At 49.8% G+C, this 23,286-nt stretch overlaps 2 protein-coding genes across 4 annotated transcripts in view; one reads left to right on the top strand and one right to left on the bottom strand.

Annotated features, from left to right (window-relative positions):
• The window catches only part of TG (thyroglobulin), a 242,927-nt gene that overhangs the window by 49,357 nt on the left and 170,284 nt on the right, over window positions 1-23,286 (bottom strand). The gene's annotated exons all lie outside the window — the stretch shown is intronic.
• Window positions 1-23,286, top strand: part of SLA (Src like adaptor) — a 63,714-nt gene that overhangs the window by 17,398 nt on the left and 23,030 nt on the right. Inside the window, exon 1 of one of the 3 annotated variants that reach the window (XM_014831309.3) lies at window positions 12,088-12,472. The exons of 1 other annotated variant lie outside the window; for it this stretch is intronic. The gene's annotated coding sequence lies outside the window, so the exon portion shown is untranslated. Of the gene's footprint in view, window positions 1-12,087; window positions 12,657-23,286 lie in introns of those variants that run through there. One more of the 3 variants, XM_070481641.1, reaches the window with a different exon arrangement.

The raw sequence follows: 23,286 nt of genomic DNA, 5'->3' as shown, positions 1-23,286 counted from the left end.
TGTTTACACAACATTTTAATGGTTTCCCATTAAATAAGTACCATATGAAAATCTTTATTAAAGGAAAATATTTTTGTATTCCATATGTATGATGAACATTTAGATAGTATTTTAAGCTATGTTTCTTGGCCTTTACAGCTAACTTTTTAAAAACTGTTCAAAGGGGATATAACTCACATATAGCTCACTCATTTAAGGCACATAATTCAATGGTTTTTAGTTATATTCACAGAGTTGTGCAAACGTCACCAAAATCTAATTTTAGAACATTTTCATCATCCCACAAAAAACCCTGTCCCCATTAGCAGTCATTCTCCATTCGCCGCCCTCGCTCCCAGGCCCAGACAACCACTAATCTACTTTCTCTATATATAGATCTGCCTATTATGAACATTTCACGGAAATAGAATCTACCATATGTGGCCAATGCTTCTGACTCACTTCACTTCACCCACGTTACGGCAGGCATCAGTACTTCATTCCTCTCATTGCTGAATAATATTCTATTGTATAGACACGCCATATTTTGTTTATCTATTCATCAGCTGATGGACGGTGGGTTGTTTCCACTGTTTGGCGGTTATAAATAATGTTGCTATGAACATTCACGCTCAATGTTTTGTGTGGATGACATTTTCATTTCTCTTGGTTGTACACCTAGGGATGGAATTGCTGGATCTTATGGTAACTCTATGTTTAACCTTTTGAGAAGCTGCCAAAATGTTTTCTAAAGCAGCTGTGGCTTTTTTTTTTCTGTGAGGAAGATTGTCACTGAGCTAACATCTGTGCCAACCTTCCTCTATTTTATGTGGGATGCCACCACATGGCTTGATGAGCGGCACTAGGTCTGCGCCCAGGATCTGAACCTGTGAACCCTGGGCCCCCAAATCAGAGCACGTGAGCTTAACCACTGTGCCACCAGGCCAGCCCCAGCAGCTGCACCATTTTATATTCTCATAAGCAATATATGAATGTTCCAGTTTCTCCACATCCTCACCAACTCTTACCATCTGTATTATTTATTATTATCGTTGTTATTATAGCAATCCTAGTGGGGGTGAAGTGGTATCACATTGGTTTTGATTTGCATTTACCTAATGTCTAATGATGTTGAGCAATTTTTCATGTGCTTATGGACCACTTGTATATCTTCCTTGGAGAAATACCTGTTCAGATCCTTTGTCTACTTTTAAATTGAGTTATTTGTCTTTTGGTTATTGAGTTATAAGTGTTCTTTATATATTCTGGATACAAGCCCCTTATCAGATATATGATTTGCAGCCATTTTCTCCCATTCTTTGGGCTTTTTCGCTTTCTTGATAATATCTTTTGCAGCACAAAAGTTTTTAATTTTGATGAAATCCAATGTATCTATTTTTTCTTGTCTGCTTGTGCTTTTGGAGTCATATCTAAGAAACCATCGCTTAACCCAAGGGCCAGGAGTCCCACCTTGCATTCTAAATATACATTTCTTTAAAACCTTTCTTTACGATGTGCTGCCAAACTGCCCTACAGGAAGCTTGTACCCTGGTGTATTTTTATTTGCGAACATAAATCAGCCACCCACTGTGTCTACACGTGGAGGAAAGAGAAGGAAGTGCCAGCAGGTAGTGGGCGCCTGCGGTACTCTAAGCACTTTGTATGCTTGTTCTCAATGTGTGCCCATTAAACCTCTGAACCAGGGAGCCAGGACTGTGCCCCTTTTATTAAAGAGGGACAGAGGCTCAGAGAGCATAAATGACCTGCCCCAAGTCACCCCCTGCTTGGGAGTTGGACCCAGGCCATGGGTCCCCAAAGCTGCTGCACCACCCAGCCTCCATATGCCAAAGAGAGCAGGAACAGAGGTGACTATGTGCATGCAACCTCCTTCTCTGGACATTTTGGCAGACATTTCTCCCCACCTAACTGCCCCCGTCCCTGTGCAGGCGCCATCAGGAGGCCTTGCCGGGGCAGTCATCACAGGGGAGCCCTCCGAAGGGGGGACCTCCCAGGAACTTCTTCGCTTGGAAAATGGCGAGGAGCTGGGCCTTGGCTTGGCTCCTAAAGAACAGAGCTTGCTCTCCTCTCATCTTTTCCCTCCAGGTTCTTGCAGACTTGACAAAATCCCGTTTTCCATCTGTCGCAAACATTACATCCCATTGCCTCAGTCACCTTCTGGCTGTCAGAAACCATTTACATGCTTGGCACTTGAAAGAACTGATTTTCCAGGCAAAGGCATCCCCCTTTTGAAAGGGACAGCTTGAGTGATGGCCGAGGCAGTGGCTGCCCCCTTATTTCACAGGCTCCCGAGTCCCTCCATCCTCAAGGAGCGATTCATGCATACACACTGGGCGTATGTTGCCTTTCAAAAACAATGGCATAATTATAACTTGTAAAATTGCCTAGACGTTCCTTTCCAGTCATTTATACCTGTGGCTTTGTTTCAAGGACGAGCTGGCCAGAATCATGACTAGCGCAGCTGAACGGTAGAGAGAGAAGCTAGGTCTTGGTTTTTGAGGATGACACCCTGGGGCTGAACTGTGGCTTTGTCACCTTCTGATTCGTTGGCTTTGAACAAATTAGTTACCTCTTTAAGTCTCAGTTCCCTCAGCTGTAACGCGCCTGCCTCACCGACTTGTTGCAGGGGGCACATGAAAGACGCTGTGTGAGGAACTCAGCGCGGGGCCTGGTGTGGACCAGACGCTCCGCTCGCTGCCTCCTGTGACTTCTAGTACTCCTGATTCTGTTGGGGCTACCAGGGGGACAACTGTGTGCGCGCGCTTCATGGACTCATTCTACATTGTCATTCTCTTAAAAACTTTGAAAACGACCTCCGGTAAAGAACAGTGGGAAGACCTTGGATTTAGAAATCAGAAAGATTTGCATTTCCAATCTCTGCTCTGTCCCTTAGTGGCCTTGCCATTTTGAGCAAATCAATTCATTTCACCAAATCCATTTTGGTAACGTGGAATTTTAGTCTGACCTCGTAGATTTGCTGTGTGGATTGGGGAAGTTAATATACAGATAAGGTAGTGGGTGGCAGTGCTGGGGGTTCGCCAGCCCTTGCCCAGAGCTGCATCCTGGTATCTAATTTCAAGATGGAGAGATGGAGGCGGAGACAAGTGCGGGGCTGCTGTGTTCCCTGCAAGTTTTGACTCCTGCCATCAGCCATGGTGTAGGAAGAGCTACCCCAAGACACATGAGCCTCTAGAAGACCGTAGAACCTAGCAAAGACTTCTAGAAGTGAGAAAGCCATGCTCTGATTATTCTTTTCCTCCCAGTCTCCTCCGGACCACCTCCCTCTCTCCATTTCCCCTCTCTCCCTCCCTCCCTCCCTCAGTAAATGCAGTGCACAGACCTGACCATAGGAAGGACTCGCCATGGCCGACCTAGAGAAGCACAGCCTGTGTGGAAGTTCTGGGGTTCTGATGGGTTTGGATGGCCTCAGGGTGCATAAGGGGAAGTGGCTGATTCCTGTGCCCGAGGGGGATCAGGTGGCCTCTCAGAGAAAGTCCCACAAGGAGGTGTGACCTGGGTTGCGTGGACATGAGCAGTGGTGACTCTGCTGAGACTGGGAGCAGAGCCGAGAGGAGGGACACTGCCTGGCACTGGTTTGATGTTCCTGGAGGGGTCATCTGAGGAGGCTGGACCGGGAGGCCGGGCACTGGCTCAGAAGGCCCCTCCCGTGTGCCATGTTAAAAGGGAAGAGTGAGGGAGCTGCCCCGGAAGTTCAGTTAAAGGTGCTGGAGTCAGGTCCCAGACTTGGAATCTGTGTGTGGGGAGGAGAGGCTGGAGGGAGGAGCCTGCACCGGAAGTGGACCGTCCAGGGTTCCCACCCAGCGTCCAGGCCAGAGAGGACAGGGTGCACACACTCTTTGGGGTTCCCGTCTGCATGACCAGCTGAACTGAAATCCTGGCCCTGGCTTGTCCTGGTGTCTCTGTCTTCGGGCCCGAGCCTCACACCCTGACCCCTCCACCCTCGCTTGGCCATGTGTTCGGATCGGCTCCGCATTTTCCACCGTGGTGCCCACTTCCTTGTCTCGTATGAGCTCCAGCTGGGTGTAAGATCCGAGCCCAGCCCCTGCCCTGTGACAAGGACAGTCCTGACAGCCCCTGGCCCACAAATCAAGCAGATCCTCTCCCCAGACTTTCCTGTGCGGACACTGCCAGGGGACTCTTGCATCTCTAGGAACTACACAGGCACACTTCTGAATCCCCACCCAAGCTTGGCTCCTGGAATCCATTTCACATCCGTTCCAACACCATCCTCTTCAAATTTGTCAGGTGAAAACAAGTGTAAGTTATTAGACAGTGTAGAAAAAACAGACAGCGCATGGGCTTTGGGATTAGAGAAATCATAGTGAATCCTGTGCTGACAGCTTGGTAAGCAGTGCTACTCCCTGTGTCTCTGTCTCCCTGTCTGTAAAAGGTATATAACAATGACTCAAGGTGTGGCATCCAGAGCATGGGCCATGGCTCCATCAGCCCAGCTTCAAGTCCAGCTTCCCCTCTAGCCAGCTGTGTGTCCTTAGGAAAACTATTTAAATTCCCTGTGTCTCAGTTTCCTCAAATACAAAATGAGGATGAGAAGAATATTGACCTCATTCGCTTGTTGAGATGAATTGATAAGACAACATGTAAAGTGCCGACGTGTGTTATGTTTCAAATAAGTAGTAGCAGTCATTAAAGTCGTAATGGATATTGCAAAGAGTTCTTGGGAAAATTCAACTAACTAACATATTTGAAAAATACTTTATAACCTGTAAAGCACTATACGGATGTCAGTTATTGTTATTTATAATCCTATTGCTGCTCAAACTAAAAAAAAAAATAATGAAATGTTCTCCAGTCTAAAAGAGGCTATGGGGGTTGAAATTTTGTCGTGGCCAAAGATATTTTAAGCAACTGAGCGTGTCTCTCGTCTGCTGGCCCTCCTTGGCCGCCCCATGCTGCTGAGTGTAATTAGTTGTGGCTCAGTGGGTAATGAAGCAGATGCCGGGCGACAATTTCACACCCATCCAGTTGCTTACACATGGTTGACACCATTTTAAATGACATCAAGGCCAGTTCTGAGTTTGCTCTTCTTTGGATAACAACAACAGAATCTTGTCGTGAGTGCAAGAGCCTCTCCCACAGAAGCGTCATAGAATGAGAGAGCTCGAGGGGACTTGAGTAAAAGCTGTAATGATTCTGTCATAGATCTTAACTTCATTTTGCACTGTTTCCACTGTCCCAGGACACAGCTTGCTCTGCTGCTTTGAGCTGGTCTACTATTAGGATAATTCCATGCGCATCTTTGAGCACCTCCCATATGTCAGATGCTGCAGGGAATCGAAGATGCTTAAGGCCATAAGGAAGTTACGAATGGACAGGGAGGGGACTTTCTTTCTTTCCTTTTTTGTTTTACATCCTTCCTCTTTCCCTCCCTCCCATTCTCCCTCCCTTCTGCCCTTCCTTCCTCCTAATAAACACGTCATGGGTGCTCTGGCCGAGTGAGATGCCAGGGTTAGGTGTCAATCATTGACAAAACAGGTGGGCTCCCGGCCTTCGTGGAACTCACAGTGCTGGGGAAGTCAGACCAACATAGAGATGGGGAAGAGACATGTTAGGAGAGACCCTTGAAAAAATTCCCTTCCTGGGGCCTGATACCAGCCAACAGCACCACGCACTGACTCTTCCTTCTCATGGGAAGACGGACTCTTGTCTTTGTTCCAAGTGGACCTCACAAGGATCTCTGTGCCCTGCCCAGAAGAGAGACGATATAATTGCACCATCAGAAGACAAAATACAGTATTTCAAAATTCCTTTGTTTAGAAATGATGCCTGTCTCCTTCTTCATGTTTCTGTTAAGAGTCTTGGTCTCCCAAATGGGGTGCACAAGACAATCAATTTGGAGTGCAGGAAGAAAATTCTGGAATATTTACTTATAAATATCATTGAAGTAGTCTTATCCTTTTAAAATATGTTTTAATTTATAATGTATATATTAGTAGAGTCATCTGTGTACATAATTAGTGAGTAAATATGCATATATGCGGAATGCTTACACAAAACTTTTCTACTGTCTGGGTGTGTAATCAAAAAGTTTGGAGATTATGACACCAGACAACAGGAAGAGAGGCCCCCTTGTCAGTGGGCTGAGGAAAAGAGAATTGAGCTAGGATGTCACCAGCCACACACAGTGTCTGCTCTGCTGATAGAAATAAAAGTGACCAGAGAACTTCTTGCCTCTGGGACAGTTACAGGTCATTCTGACACAGTCGTTCTTGGCTGCAGACAGATGCCACCACCTTTGCCATCCCTCCTCCCCACCAATGCCACTGGCATGAGCCAGTCTGGGGCACAGGCCATTTAGACAGTTGAAGAACCACTCCTTTGGGTAGAGGACAAGAGCGGGGTGTGACATGGCTTAGCCCCGCCCTTTGCAGAAGATAATGGAAGCATGAGCCCTTGACCAGACTCTGTCTCAGTAAGATGAAAGGACTGAAACCCTGGGTAACCTCAACAGGAGACTCAGCCCTGATTCTGGCAGATCCTAAAATGGGGAAAGCCATTCTAGGTCAGTGGGACAGCAAGAGTCAATTCAGAGGCAAAACCCAGCAGAGCCTGCCCAGGCCACAGGAGACAGTGGAAGGGAACCGGGAAGGCGGGTTGGGACAGCGAGGACCAGGTGAGAGTCCATGCAAAGGCCAAGGACACTGGGGGGCCGTGGAAGGCTGGGGCAGAAAAAGACGAGACAGCGCAGATCCAAGGCGGGTCACTTCATCAGCCTGTCCCAGGTGCCTCTGAGAGGGGCAAGGAGATCACAGGAGGCAGGATGACCTGAGTGGCAGATCTTGAAGTCACCTCCAACTCCAGACAAGATGCAACTGAAGTCACCATCATGACAAAAATGAGAAGGCACAAAGCGAACATCCCAGCCAGCACTGCCAACGTCTAGCATTGGTGGACCCTTCTCACGTCCAAAGTTGAGCTGAACATCACCCCCTGTCAAGCCTCGGGTCCACCACAACTGCCAGCCATTTCCTCTGGTTTCCTCATCACTGGAACCCCCACCGCAATGCCCTGTCATCGTGGGTCATTCCTGGCCCCTGTTCGACTCTCACTGAGCTCCTGGATGGCAGGGCATGTGTCACGGTCACCTTTGTCCCCCTACAGCTTAGCCTCATGGCTGACCTGAGGCTAATATTCACTTAATATAATATTAATTTAAATAAATGAATGCCTGAGTCAGATCTAGGAAACAAAAGACTTTGGCTGTGAGTGACCTGCGGACGTTATGAAGGAAAGCAGAGTTGCAAAGTTGCACAGACTGAAATTAGGCCACGCTCAGAGAACTTCCCAAACTCTGGGAAACCTCCGACCTCTTTGTCAACCCCCACAAGGCTGAGAAGAGGGATGGTCTCCAGGAGGTGGATGTTGGGGGGTTAGTTTGAGGAAGAACAGAAGAGAACAGCTCTCGTGAACCAAAAGGGTTGTGCAACTCATCACATTAGAGAAGTACAGTGGGAACAAAGCTCGTACTTTTCTTTTTCCGGAGAACAGCGTCCGTGCCAGGAGGCCTCCCAAAGAAACACAGCGATTCTGATGACATACACATTTAGGTCCCACTCCAGCTGGAGAATTCAGTTCATCCAGATGGGCCACTTATCCCACTTTGGAGATGGTTCCAGAAATATGAACGACACCCATCGCTAGAGAAAAAATAGGGGCTGATCTCTCCCAGAAGATTTTTGTGATTTGCTTATTGTCTTCCCAGAGGTGAAAAGTCAAATTTCACGATGTGTGTGCTTTGGTTCACAAGGCAGATGCACAGCCTCCGTTCATTCATTCATTCAGTGGATAATTACGGACCAGCTCTTTCGGGTGGGCTCAGAGCTGGGCTCAATATTCCTGTGTTGGACACGCCCCTGCCTTCTAAAGCTTAGGCTCCACTGTGAAAGGAATGGGAGGCACTCGTATTCAGAGGACCCCCACTACGCGCCTTGCACTGGGCTGGGCAGCCTGCACACATTCTTCTAGGGACCCTCATGACCTGAGAAGGAAGGAGGATCAGTAACACCATTTAGGCCCGCAGAGACTCAGAAACCTATGCCAGGTCACACAGCCCCCACATATCCTCTTGTTCTTGACTCCAGTACATACGCGCCCTATTCCTGTGGGGCACGTAAAACTCCAAGGGGTGTTGTGAGGAGGAAGCAATGACTTCTGGTTGAGGGGGGTCTGGGGATACACGTGGACAAAGTGAGCTCTGGGTGGGAGGACATCCTACACAGGTATGGGAAGGACAGGGACAAAGCAAATGGTGAAGAGGTGGGGGGCCTGTCTGAAGTGCAGACGGGCACAAAGAGTCCCTGTGGTGAATGGGGTGTGGGGGCCTTGAGGCGGGACCTTGTCATGAGGAAAGGTTAGAAAACAAGCTGTGATGAGCATTGAATGCCAGGAAAGGGAGGAAGTTGGTCCTGTGGGAGACAGGAGACTTGGGCAGGTCCTTGAGGAAGACGGCAGCAGGGCCTAAGCCTTATTTGGGGGACAGGGCTGGAATGGGGTGAGGGAGGCACTGGAACCTGGGAAGACCCCAAGGAGGCCAGCATAATGGTGATGGTGAGCTCACCTCCAGAGGCCATTGAGCAAGGCTGGGTGGTGTCACTCAGCAGCTGGGTGACCGAGAGCAAGGAAATTAACCCTAGGAGCTCGGGTTTCTCCAGGTGAAGTGTAGACATACAGAGTAATTGGGAAGAGTAAACAGGTACTGTAAGCAAGAACCAAGCTTCTTTCCTGACATTGCCCAAATCTTAGCTCCCTCTTCCCTACTTTCTGCTCCTCGAACGCTGCAAGCGTTTCCAGCCCCAAACCTCTACGCTGGCCATTCGCTTTACCAGGTCGCTCTCCCGTCTGATCTTCACACTGGTGTCTGGGCTCATCTAAAACTCTCTTCCAAGGTAGGAGTTCCCCTTCCTGTCCCCATTCTTTCAGCCACCTTCGGTGCCATTACACGTCCATTTCTCTAAATTAGCACCAGAGCAGTGCCCAACACATAGCAGAAGCTCGACAAACACGTGTGGAATAAACGATTGATGAATGAGTGAATCAGCACTTATCCAGCCATAGAAGGGGCATCAACTTGGCTCTCGGAGAACTTCTAGCTTGCACGGGATCTTGAAGGTCATACAGTTTAAGCCCTTTGGATGCAAGAAGCCCATCGATAGTTCTGTGGCACCGAGTAGAATGCCTTGCATTCAGTACATGCTCACTGAACTTCCCTGCTGAGGAGACAAACTTAATTCTCCCCATTCATAGGGAGTTTACTAGTTCTTGAGGTCCTCTTTTTCATCTTCTAAGCTTTCCACTATTTATGTAAAAAGAGCGGACAATACTTTTGAGTAGACCTGGGAATCTGTTAACACTGGACCGAGCTGTAAACCGGACTCCTAACCTTAAACTTAACCCCAACCCTAACTTAAACACCGCACTCCTGCTGCTTGGCGCTTGGTCAACTTTACCTCCTAGAACCTGGAGAAACAGGCTTCACGTTGCTTGGGTAGGAGGCCTGCCAACCCCTGAACCTGGGAAGGTGCCACGTGGCTCCTGACAACGTTAAGTGTGTAGTTAGTAGTTTATATGGAGGAACATTTCATTTCAATAAGGTGTTGACTGCATCTTGTACTTAGCAATCTTGGACCCATGGGGCATCTTGCTAATCTGCCTGTGGCCATTAGCCTGGGCCCTAACAGCTAATGAACTCACAAAGCCATTGGGAAGTCAGAGCTTTCTGCACAGAGGGCCCTGGGTGTCTCCGTGAGCCCTGAAGCGTGGCCTCCCCACACGTTGTCACCGGGCCAGGGCCGACTCCAGTCTTGTACTGGAGGTCCTGCTGGAGGCGTCCCTTGCCAAGAGTGGGCTCCGACCACCACACCATCCTTCTGCTCGGGCCGCAGCTCAGGCTTCCATGCAGCACAGCTGTCCGTGTTAGGAACATTTTCTCAAACTTGCTCTGTTTTCTTGCGGCTACCCCAGGGGTGAAAGGGAAATAGTGAAACCCCAAGGCCGGGGGAAGTCAGCTGCAGCCCCCCGGGCCACCGGGTACCCACTGTCAACCGGCAGAGTGGAGGCGGCAACCCTGACCCCCCGGGCGCCAAACTCCCAGCTTCTCCCTCTGCAGCAGCTTCTCCTGTTAGTGGACTATGCCCTGCAGTGGAGAACCACTCTACGCCTGCCTTTCTGCTGTCCATCTCTACCATCAGACTCGGAGTTCTTGGACCCACTGTGTCTTCCCCAACACTCCACAGTCTGTGTGAAGCCAGTAGGCCCTTCTGCATGGGCCTCCCATGCCTTGGCGTGTCCCAAGGCTGGCTCCTTTCCTCCTGGGGGGTCTCAGCTAAAGGGACCTCCATTGACGGTGCATCCCCCTTACCACTGACCCCTGTGGGAAGCAGCACCTGTGGAACCCCCTATCACACTGACCATGCCATTCCTCCACCATACCGAGAGAAGTCCTTATCACACGGTTCCCCCAGAGCAGGTACGCCCAATGAGGGTAGGGTTTTGCTGGTATCCGTGCGTGGTGAATTCCACTGCCCGCAACAGGCTCAGTAAAGTTGTACTGACAAAATGATTGAATGAAGGGATGAATTGAGTCTAACTCATAGCAGATTCTCAATAAATGCTTTTTGAAAAGTTGCCACAAAACTCCCGCCTTCTGACCATGGGTCCAAACCTCTTTTACTTTGCTGTGCGATTTGGGGGGAAAAACTCCACTTCTGTATATTTCTGCCCATCTGGGCAAAGCGCCCACTCAGTCTTTGCAACATTTCCTCTGTCCCTTCCCAGGGTGCCCCGCGCGGAGCAGAGCGGGTCATTTCACAAGTTGTCTGAGGAAGCATCTCTCTAGTACAGAGTTCCTTCTAAATTTAGAAGCAGCTCTGGTGTTTTTAATTCATCTTCAATAACGACACTGAGCCAGGTTTCTAGATGACTGTGCCCTGGTGGCCGTGTGAGCCCCGCTGGGTCGGGGCTGCGCGTCACCAGCCCTCGACACTGGCCCTGGCTCAGCTTCAGGACTAGCTGTGCGAACCGGGGCAAGTCACTGGACGCTCTGCTCTGTCGTCTCTGTGAAGTGGGGGGCCAGCCAGGGCTCTCAGAGGGTGGCCCCAGCATGGTCATCTGCACCCCCAGCTCTAGCACACAATGCCCAGGCCGTGGTGCCTGGAGTTGACATTCTAGCAGCTTCTACCTTTGCCACCAAGAAGCCCTCAGGCCCCAAATGCCTGGCTTTTCCTGTTTGAGACTCATAAACTCTGCATAGGGAGCTATATATTATTATTTTTAAATATTTTAAACCCATCAACCAGTTGAAATAGTCCCGTGCACTTATGCCCTTCTCTTAGAATCCCCAAGTCTTAACATTTTGTCACGTTTGGTTTCTGTCTTCCTCATTTTCTCTCTTTCTCTTTATTTATATTTATATTTGATATATATTTTTTCTTTTAGTGAACCATTTGGAAGCTGTAGACATTGCGACACCTGACCTCCAAATACATCAGCATGTGGGTCCTAAGATATTCTCCCACAAAACCACAGTAGCGTCAGCATACTCCGGAAAACTCACATTGACACAATATTATCTAACATGCAGTGTATACCTGAATATAGCCCACCTCCGTCCCAGGAATGTTCTTTCTAGTCCTTTTCCCTAAATCCAGGACCCAGCCGGGCATTGCACATTGCATTCAGTGGCCATGTTTTCTTAGCCGACTTGCACCTAGCTCCTGGGGGGGAGCTGACTATTTTTCATAACCTTTCTAATGTCTTCTGGTTGTCGCCCAGCTGAGGGGCGGTGGGTCTGGCCCAGGAAGGCTGGTGAGCAGCTCCTTTCTACAAAGGCGCTTTCATGCCCACTATTTCAAGTCTCTGCTAATTAAAAACTGGCCTACAGCAGAGCCAGGGCCAGTAGCTGTGCTCTGGGGTCCATTCCGCAGTGACATGAGGAAGCAGTCATAAGTGGGAAACTGAGAAAAGAGAAGCTACAGCTCTGAGCCCCAGCCTCCATGGCCCCGGGGAGCTCAGGGGATGTGAGAGCAGCCTCTCAGCCTCCTCTGCCTTCTAATTAGACAAGACAGCCCCGGCCTCTGGAAGTCCCAGCATGACCCGGACATTTAGAACCAGGCTGCCCACATTCCCAAGTGTTTCGTAAAAAGCCGAATAACGTCAACCTTGCCCGTCCTTACAGAGAGACGCTTGCTTAGAGAGGTTACTGAAAACAGGAACCCACTCTTCTGCAAGTCCTGCGCCTTCCTCATTTCTAGCAGAGGAAGTGCAAGGCCGTTTAGCAACTGCTGTTCTTCTTGATAGCATGGGCTTCTCCACACCCACAGGAGGCCTGGCGGCCCGCTCACTCTGCCAGAGCAGCAGCAGCTGATGGAGACGCGCTGACAGCGCTCCCGGCAACCCCTCCTGAGCTACTCCCTGGGGAGAGCATGCCCAGCTTCTGAAGGTACCCTGAGGGACATGGCGGGGGCTGGCTGGGCAGAGACTTCAGGACCCCTCAGCACACAGCGGGCAGGGGCTTGACTTTCCGGAGACAGAAGTGCTCCTTGAGAAGGGGCAGAGCAATGTCTCAAGTGAGGCCCCACAGCTCACCAGGTGCCTGCGCATCGCGGCTGCCCAGTGAACGTCTGGTGCGTAATTATGTGGCAAGAAGGCCTGGGAGGGCTTGGGCCGGGCCCGCTCCTGCCAGCGGAGATTGTCCAGCTACACGACGGCCTGGCGCAGAGCAGGTGCCTCACTAAGGACAACTACTTCTTGCTACCAGACTTCCTAGCAGGGTGACCCTGGGCGAGTCATTTAAACCTCTCCAGGCCTTCATTTTCTCCTCCGTAAGGTGGGAATAATGGTACCCCATTCACAAGGGTATTGGGCAGATTAAACGAGCTAACACAAGCAGAGCACCCAGGCTAGCTTCAGACACATAGTAGGTGCTCAATAAATGCTATCAGCATGGAGTAAGGACACCTACAGGTGCCCCGAGCCCAAGGAGGCCGGCGCATCACAGTAGTGCTTCCAGGAGTTTGGGGGTGTGGATCTTCTCGGGGACGATGTCAACAACAATCGATAATAACCAAAGTGGGTGGCATGTGCAGGGGGCAGGGGTAAGATTAAAAGAGAGGCAGAGGGAGGTATATAAATTCTGGAAACATAAGATGTTAGCATAGGAGAGATTTTGGAGAACTAGACCTCGCTAAGGAATGTGGCCCAGTCCATGTTCTTTTAGGTGCCTGTGAATCCAGAGAGTGTGGCATCAGGGCATGACCTGGGCTTTGGCCTCGGCATGTCCTGAATTGGGGCCGTGCGTGCGGGTGTGACGGGATGGTGTCTGCCACGCCGAGCGGCAGGGGAGGGGTGTCACGTGGAAAGCTATTTTCCTGCAATCCTGTAAGATTACGATTACTATTTGCTTTTGACAAATGAGAAAATGAGGCTCAGAGAGGTTAAGTGAACCGTCCAAGTCACACAGCTGGTGAGCAGTTCTAAGGGGTCCGAGGGCTGAGGTGGGGAGGGGAGAGCCTCAGTGAGAGCCAGTGTGCAAAGGACAACAGTGTGCATCTGGAGCAGTGCCCTTCATCTGAGGAGAAAGACACCCCAGGGTCTGCAGGTTGTCTTCTGTGGTTTGCTGTGAATGCTGAGCCGCAAATCTATAAACTGACCTGGGGTCCTTTTAGAACTGGGGAGGTAAGAGCCAGTCCTGATGGCCTAGTGGTTAAAGTTCAGCACTCTCCGATTTGGGGGCCCGGGTTCAGGTCCCCAGTCGCGGAACCACACCACCCATCTGTCAATAGTTATACTGTGGCAGCGGCTCACAGAGAAAAACTCGAAGGACTGACAACTAAAATATACAACTACCTACTGGGGCTTTGGGGAGAAGAAAAAAACGTGAGGAAGATTGGCAACAGATGTTAGCTCAGGGCAAATCTTTCCCAGCAAAAAAAAAAAAAAAAAAAAAAATTAAAACAAACAGTAAAGAAACTGGGGAGGTAGGCCCAAATCAAAGTTCTGGCAAATCTGTTGCAATTTTATTCCCCAGTTTGAAGAATGCTATTCAAGAGTGCTTAGTATGTTCTAAAAAAATATAATAATAATAATATTTTTTAAAACCTATGGAATAGACAGTCTAAAATCTATTTAGACTCCTGCGTCTTAAACAGATCTAGAATTAAGGCACCATGGAAAGCTGCTGTTTTAATCCGCTACACCTGGGTCAACATTCTAGGTCAGCGACCCATGAACGTGTGACTCTGGGCAAGTCACTTGGCCTCTCTGATTGTTAGTTTCCTCCCCGTAAAAAGACCAGCTTTCTCATGTGTTTGTAAGAAGTTTAAGTAATATACAATGTGTAGGAGATGCTAAATACTAAATAGCAGGTATTAACATCATTCCTAACCCAGAGAACTGGAGTACATTGCATTCCTGGGGTGTTGCAAGACAGTAGATGCTAATAGGCAGTGTTAATATGACGGATCAAACTGCATAGCTGATGCACTGGACACTCCTCGATTTTTCTGGCTTATTTCTGCTTGTTCCTCCATCTCACGTAAATGAAACAGATATGGGTAGGTTTGCATTGTAGCAGACTGAAATCATTTTCCTAATACAGAAAACATTTCCCCACTCTGAGTTTCCAGAGCTGGCGACATATTTCTGAGGGGAGTGTGTCTTTCTTAAAGACTGAGAAGTTATTCATCCCAGTAAACCCCAATCAGCTCTCCGCATTTGTAGATGCTGCTGGTTTTTCATTTTTCATTTGACATTCAGCAAGAATTTATTTCCCCCAGCTCTGAGAGAGAGGCAAGAGCTTAAAATTCTCATTAAGGATTTCCAGCATGTCAGGCCAGACCATTTGGTTCTTGTCAGCAACCTGAGGGCCCTGTTGGTCCATCTATCCATCCATCCATCCATCCATCCATCCATCCATCCCTTCCATAGTAAATGCATTGGGTCCATACTATGTGACTGACTCCCTCCCTCTCTCACCTCCCCAAGAGCTCCAAAGGAAACAAGTACACTGGGTCCGGACCACTTCCTCCTATCTGAGAATCGTGAGCTTATTTCATTACGGTAACTCCAGCTGCCGACAGAAACCGTGGGGCCTCAAAGGCTTAGTGGCTCACTTTTGTTGTCAAACAGCCTTGCAAAGTCACACTTCCCTCCTTGGCACGCCCCAGGCAGCTGGGACCAGGCCGGAGGACTTGGGGGAAAGCTGGGGAGACTCAAAGAGCTTCAGGAGGAAGTGAGAATTGTCTTCCGGATGCTCCTTAGGGGAACGACCACCTTGAGGAGGTGGGGCTGCCCCTGGAAGCACAGCATTCTCCACATGCACTGTGCCAGGCATCTTACAGACAATAAGTGAGCACCGAGGACGTGCCAGTCACCTGCGAGGTAGTGATTTTCCATTGAGGAATATAACAGCCCTGGACCGTGTTCTCAGGAAGTCTACAGCCTCGGAGGGAGTGTGGGTAATGCACACATAGAGAAACGAATACTTAATGATGTACTGTGGTGTGTACCATGGAGAGACCACCCAGAGCCCAGGACACAGAGCAGAGGGGAACAGGCTTAGTCAGTGAAGTCTGTTAAATTCAATTCTCACGTTAACCCTGGGAGGTTGCCACACTCCATCCCAATTAACAGATCTGCCATCTCCCTCCCCCTCCCTCCCCACCAAGCCCTCCAAGTCACACAGACAATCAGCTTAAAACTTACATCCTCTGGACAGAAATTCCAAGCACCCAGAGTGTCAGGATCAGTTCTCGTGCTGCCCCCTTCCTGGGCGCATTGTTTCTTCAATTGTCATCTAGTCCTTTTTATTTCCTTCTGGAACGTCTACTGTGTTCCAGCCGTGAGTAAAAACAGATCTGATCTCTCTGTCTTCACCGCCCTTACTGTCGTTCATCAAACAGTCACACAAATGATTGTGGACATTATAATGCCCTTCAAGGGCAATGCAGGTGTCCCTGAGGGGGTGAGGACGGGATGGGAGCTGAACGGAGCGTAGCTCAGCGGTCCTCAGCCCTGGCATCTGTGCGTTTTGACAAGTGAGTTACAGTGAGGGGCAAGGACCCTGGAGCAGGAGGCTCAGCATATGCAAATGCCATTATTAGGCAAAACATCCATCTCCATCTCACTCACAAGAGTGTGAGCCATGCTTATGATTCATGTGTGTGAATAAAAAGAACACTAAACCTTTCTGGTAAATGTGACGTCATGGAGAAATCACTAACCTTACAATCCCTGAGCCCAGATGTCCGGACAACCTTTAGCATCTCCATTTACCTCCTCCTTCTCAAGGACCCTGCACTTCCCAAGTATCCATGTTTGGAAGGAAAAGAAAAAGACTATTTCATATTCACTGTTTTCCCTTTCTGCATAATTGTGTATTTGCGTAATCTAGTAACACAATAATTGTCTTTATGACTCTTGTTTCATCGTCAGTGTTTATCATGTCAGCTAGCTTATAGGATACACATACATATATATACACACACACATATATACACCAGCCCTGTGTACTGGGGGCCTCTGTGCATGAAAAGCTGATCTAGAAAAGAAAGAGATTGGGGGATTTTTACTTTTTATTTCAGTGAGATGGTGAAGCCATGTCAGGAATGGCTTTATTGACACTTCTTCACACAGACCTCCTGCCACAGGGTCCAGGCCACAAAGGCACTTGCTGGTGGCACATTTACTGTCAGCAGGGGCGAGCCACACAGACCAGGAAATGCGCTCAGCCTGTGTGACACCTGCCCTCTCTGATCCTTACTTGTGAAAACCCAGCAAGGCAGAGACGGCTATGTAAATTTTTAAAATGCAAACAAACAAAAAACAATGAAAAGAGGTTTAGTGACTTAATAAGAAGTGAAACTGAAATTTGCCCCAGTACCAACCTGTCCCAAATCTGGCTTCTTCCTGTGACATCCAAAAATGACCATAAAATGTCTTATAGGGTGTGTCCATCCTAATGGGGTCTTAGGGCTAAGCTGAGCCTCCCTCTTAGCCTGAGAGTATATGAGATCCCCCTCTGGGCACTCAGGGGTGAAGGGGCCAGAACACAGGTTCATGGACACATGGGTCAGGCTCTCTTGTAGTGGACAGAGCGCTAGACATGGCGTTACAACTCTTGTCCAGACTTACTGACTGCCCTTGAGCTGGTTGCTTGGCTTCTCAGGGCCCTTTCTGTGTAACAGGAGGGCACTAAATTGCTACTTTTCGATCGGCGCTTTATACTATCCTAGGATTGCAGTGTCCCGTCAGAGGAGTGGATGGGCAGGAGTGCCGAGCTCCCAACCCCCAACCAGCAGCTTGCTTTTTTCTCTATTTCACATATTGAGCTTCTGGGGGATCTTTCTTTAAAAAGGTTTCAACCAGCAGGTTTGAAATATCCTGGATGCGAGGATTCCAAGGTCTCCTCCAAGTGGCCCTTTGAGCCTCTGACTCTGAGTCAGGCAGGAGGAGAGGGTGGGGGTGGCGCATGCGCCTTTCTGTGCTGGCTGCCTGCTCTCCATCGGTCCTGCCTGCCCAGTGCCCAGGAGCCATGCCTGTGCCACAGCCTCCTTTACCGTGCAGGGGAAGAACAAGGTGGGGGTGGGGGTCATCGGGGACTGGCCTACAGCTGCACCTGCCTGAGAGGAGAGCAGGGAACAATGTGGGTCACAGGGCAGGCACACCTGTTGAGCGAGGTCAGGATGTGGTGGGGTGCCCCCGGAAATCCTGCGAGATCCTTAGCAGGGAAATCAACCGATGCTAAGCCCCTGTCCCCAGCTCTTATCATCCCTGGTGCAGACTGTCAGAGCACAGGCAGCACTGAGCAAGTTCCAAGTCAACAGGGCGGGTACGGGGTACCAGTCACGGCAGGGCAAGCTTGCACAGTGAGTTAGCTGGCCACCCAATACCCCCACGGAATCCAGCTTTGGTAAATTTTTAGCTATCTAGCTTACCAAACTTAACTCTGCTTTAGATATGACCTGTAATTTAATCCTCAAAACAACCACCTGGGGCTTGTATCTGTATCTCAAATTTATGGATTTGAAAATCAAGGCTCAGAGAAGTGCCATGACTTGCCAAAGGACACACAGCTGGTAGGTGGGGAGCTGGAATCTGGACTCAGGCTTGCCTGCTTTGAAAATCCCCTTTTCAAGGCTCCCTTATTCTCCCCAAGTTCTGCTTCTGATTTTAAAAGCAATTCATGCACATGGGAGAAAATCTGCAGATTTTAGAAAGGTATAAAGAAGAAATCGATAAACTCACCTATAAAACCACTGCCCAGAGAGAGAGCCCTTGGAAACATCCTGGAAATAATTTCCCTGAATATTTTTCTACATATACGTGCATGCATGTGAAAGTTTTATAAAATTGGGACAGTATAGGCACAGTTAGCTTTGGGGGGTGGGGGGCGGTTTGCCCTACAGCATGAACAGTTCTGTGAAATAATGCTGTGAAAAGCTGGGAAGCACTCCATATGATTCACTCCTGACCTTTGCACCAGGCCAGGCCACCTAAGAATGGCCACGGCAGCTGAGACCCGAGCAGGCCTTCACTGGCCTCTCTCTCCTGGCCCTTCTGCTCCTCCGGCCAGATCCCCAGACCTGGGCTTCCAAAGGTTGCCGCCTGACATCCAAGAGACCCCTGGGGACCTCCGTGTCTCTTGTACTGAAGTTTCGCCCAAAAGTTTATGGTCCCTGAAGTTTGCTCTGATGACTTTAAAAAAATCACTTTTCTGTCGCGTTCTTAGACTGAACCAGGAAAGCAGAACAGCTTTTTGTGGTGGTCGAGAGCACAGGTTATAAGGTGTGAAGCCCAGCTTTTCCTCTGACTAGTCATCTAACCTTAGACAAGTTACTTAATTTCTCTCTCCTCTAGAGTGGGGGAGTGGTGAGCAACCCGGGGTACGACGGCTATAAAACTCTTAGCCCAGGGCCTGGCATAGAGTAAGAGCTGATCAACCACGGAGGTCGGGGTTCTGGTCATTGCTGCTGTGCGGGTGCGGATATGGTGGACAATGAGGTTCCCCACTTGTGGCATCATGCTCCGCCATCTTAGAAGCAGGTCACATGAAGGGGCTTACAGCTGTCACACTTTGTGGAAGAAATTTCGAAGGCCAAAGGGAAGGTTGCATTCCTAAGTAGGTTTTCATGTTAATTCCCACGGTCACCAAGGTTTTCCGACTATTCCTGGTTTTGCTAGACAGTCCAGACCTCTTTCCCTTGGTGGGGGTTCCTCCAGGTCTCTCCCCCTTGGCATACTGTGAAGGGGTTCCGGCTACCTTCTGTTCCAATGGGGAGGCCTGGCTTTTGGAAGCACAAAGTGGATAAGGTGCACAGAATTGTCCCGGGATGCTGCCCCGGGAATGGGAGGGTCTGAGAAGCCTCAGCCCCTGGTTTATGAGACAACACAGAGCACGCAAGGAAAGGATCCCTGATCTGGTCAGACAGAGACCTGCTGGAGAAGGCACATCCTGCATTCCTGATGGCAACTGCCTGTGGGCGTGTGACCTCTCCAAGCCGCGCGTCTCTTCAAATGGCGGCCAGCCATTCACTGACCAGAGTTCCTTGGTCATCTTTTTCCTCCCCGTGGAGAGACAGCAGCATGGCACTGGGGGAAGGACGTGGGTTCTGAAGTCAAAAGAGGTGGGTGGGCACCCTGCATCCTTGCTCTGGGGGCATAGGCTGACCTCCACACCCGGAAGGTGAAGGACAAATATCTGCCTCTGGGGATGCTGGGAAGGTTAAATGCAATGGCGTCTGCATCCGCTAACTGCCCACCAGAAGGTGGGTGTAGAACCCACATGAACTGCCCTCCCTTGATCCTGAAGAACATAAAGGCAAGGTTTGGATCCTGTCTAGTGGGACTTCATAAGAAAGTGATGATGGATCTTTACTCTTATTCATAATTTTCAAAAAGCCATTGAGTCTTGATTGCTGGAATGAAAAGGGGTGAAGTGGTTCTCTTGGGAGAGCATCCTTTCCACTCATGTCATTTTTCAGAAGAGTAAACTGAGGCCCAAGGTCACGCATAGAAGACAGCATTGGTCCAAAGACTGGGGGGTAAATCAGAGGCAAAAGCCAGTTGGGATCCTTTGCCATCACAAAGAAGAGGGAGAAAGAAATCAAGAATTTTCCGAGCTGACGTTAATGAACTCATTTCTCTTTTGCCCTCTCCTTATTGTTCCTAGAAGCAATTATGCCTCCCATCCCCTCTCTCCCACCTCCAGCCACCGCATAAAACTGTCACAGATTAAATCAAATTGTTCAGTCCGTTCATCAGGGAGACTCAGCTCTCATTCTCTGGGGGCATTTTCACTCTTCTCAAATAAAAGCCTCTTTCAGATAAGTTAACTCCTTCTTGGAGACTAGAGGAAGCCAGCGAGCAGACCGCTCAGGTCTATTGAGACCTGATGGGTTTCTGAACCTCGCGGGGCATGACGGGCCTGTAGCCCAGCCCCAGCGTCCGCTCTCAACGCACACGCGGACCTGCCGGACAGGAACAGGGAGAGGGAGAGTGCCAGAGCAGAAGAACCCAGGCTTCCAGGATCTGCTCCACCTTTCTCATCTTGAGACCCTGGGTATGTTTCTTTTCTTGGATGGACCTCAGTTTTCCCATCTAAAAAATGCAAGTTTCAAGTCTTTTTTTTTTCCCCTGTACCGGATTCCATGAATCCCCTCAAAATAGCACACAAATGCTTGAGAAGAATTATAAAGTTGGTTGGGAAGAGAGGTGAAGTTGGAATTCACCTTGATAGATAACCAAGGCTTTTCCCAGCAAATTTTCTAGAATTGTGGTGTAAAGGAAGGATGAGATGGATGTGACGGCCAGTGGGAGGCTGCTGCTTGGAAAGGGCTGAGGGAGAAGATGGAGGGGAGGGTGGCTCAGGTGGGCTGGAGGGAAGGGGCACCTGGGGTGTCTGGAGGGGCGGGCGTTGACACCCCAAGTGGGCGCTCTGGCGCGGGGTTAAAGGCACAACCTCTTGCGTGTAATTGAACCTTGATGCCAAGCGTCAGGCTGCAGGGAACAGAATGGCATTGTTAGGGGTATTGAGTGACGGTGCAGTGCCCAGCGGTGTGGGGACACTTAAGAGACTGAGGGGGCGAGGCCAGCACACAGGTTTCAGAGTTCTCTCCGCAGGGGAGGGCTGCCAGGGCCTCTCCTTGGGCTTTCTCCAGAAGCCCAAAGGCCTTGGCGATGACAGACGGGGAGGCTGAGGGACTGGGGAGACTGGTGGACTTGCCCTTGCAGGAAGGCACTGGAAGCAGGCAGAGCAGAGGTGGTGGGAGGCGTCAGCGGGACGTCTGTGCAGACCACACTGGGGGCCAGCTCCTCAGATTCGGAGGCCCTTGCTGTGCTCCTGCCCTGTGGGTGTCTAAGGTGGGGCCTGAGAGGCGGCCGCACGCCTGTCAGTGGGTGGGACCACTCGGGCCTGCCTTTCTCGAGGTGCTGGCTCGCGGCTATGGCACCTGCTGAACTGCGGGGAATGAGGCCTCCACCCCCTCCAGCAGGCTTGGTTTTCAAGCACTTTTTTGGAGTCTGTTTTCTTGAGAGCCTAGGCCAGGCTAGGGGACAGACAACTCGTCTCCACCCCCTGGAACCACAGTGATGCTGTTTAAGCCTGCCCAGCCTGCCCGGCCTGCAGGAAGGGCCCTGCTATGGTCAAAGGCACCCCCTTAGCTATATTTGGGGTGGAGGGGAGATGGAGAAAGAAGGGCCGGGCCTCTCTTCGGGAGGGGCCTCACTGGGCGTTCAGACATCCCCATTGTTTCCCAGCATGAAGGCCAACCGGATCAAAGACGACCCGGGGAGTCTTGACTTTGAACTTGCGGCTCATTCATTCCAGCCACACCTTCTGCGGCGCATTTTGAATTTACCGTTTCTGCAAGCCTTGTAATTATGTTGGGAACAGCACCATTATATTGGGATCCATCAGTCTGAGTTATAACTGATGAAGTGTTCGTGGAAATATTTAAAACATATTAACTTTCAAAAAATACTCATTTTGGTTTTCCTTGTTTCCTAATATGCTAGGTCTCCCACCTGCCCCCTCTCTCCTCAAAAATTAGGAAATGGTGCAGACCTCCCTCAGCTTCTGAAATGCCTTGCTCTGAGACCATAGACCTTTCCAGAATCTGAACGTTGAGCACGTAGAGGAAGGACTTAAGGCCAGAGAGGGGTTGGATTGCCTGACTTTCAAACTCATAAGGCCTTGACCCTGAACCTCAGACAAAGAATGGGATGGAGGGCAAGTTTCTAGCTGGGCTGGACACGGGCTGGGGGAACCTGCCCCATCAGTTCTCCTCTCTGTCCTCATGAGACACAGACAGCTCTGTCTGTGGGTGTGGCCTTCTTCTCTATGCTTCTAGCAGCCCGGGAGAGCACTTTCATTCTCTAATCACTTAAGTTCCTTTCTAAAATCCTTGTATAAAGTCCCCGAATTCAAGCTTTTATCACTATGGGAGAATCAGAAAATGTAATCAGAAACTGTAAATGGCAATAACACGGATTTTAAGCCAGGCCGTGGTCTAAGGGCTTCACACACTTTATCTGTTAATTTTGCAGCCACGACCCAATGTTGCTTCATTAGTATTCCCCGAAACAGACAGGAGCAGGTCAATGACTTGCCCAAGGTCACTCGCTTAGACGTGCAGAGCCAGAATTGGAACCGTTATGGAACAAACCGGAGACTTAGCGTCAGCAGTTCAAATCTTGGCTCCACGGTTACGTGCCATGTGACCTTAGACAAGGCCGTTACCCTCTCCGGGACTCAGTTTCCTTCACTGAAAAATGGGGTTATGGGTGCAGCGATCCCAAGATAATCTAAAGTAAGAGCCGATGTACAAGTGCAGGAGTGGCGCATGTGGCGTGCTGCAAACATACAGCCTCGTTACCGAGTTTCCCCTTTTCAGTGTTTGTTAGAACATGTTGAAAAACTAGAACCAAAGAGGGAAAGTTGAAACAGGAAGCATCCTCTGCTCACCCCCTTCACTCCTTAGTTTTCAGTGTCCCCCGATCCCTGTGCTGGGAGTCTAGGGCCGGGCTCCCGGGAGGAGAGACCCTGGGGGGGCGGGCGTGTGAAAGGCTGCCACCGCTCACACAAACACCGCCGCTCGCTGTCAGCTGGCGCAGGCAGGAATGGAAACTTTCGCCACCAACAGCCTTTGCGAGCAACTTCCCTCTCTGTGGTTTTTCTCTGTCATTCCCTTGATAAAAGAATGAGAGCTGCGCAAATGTAACCAACACTCGCCAATCTGCGCAAACGTAACCAACACT

Source organism: Equus asinus, chromosome 12 (genome assembly GCF_041296235.1).
Source record: "Equus asinus isolate D_3611 breed Donkey chromosome 12, EquAss-T2T_v2, whole genome shotgun sequence".
In the NCBI taxonomy this organism is placed as follows: Eukaryota; Metazoa; Chordata; class Mammalia; order Perissodactyla; family Equidae; genus Equus; species Equus asinus.
Note: the sequence above shows the minus strand (reverse complement) of the source record. Positions and strands in the feature narration are given on the sequence as shown.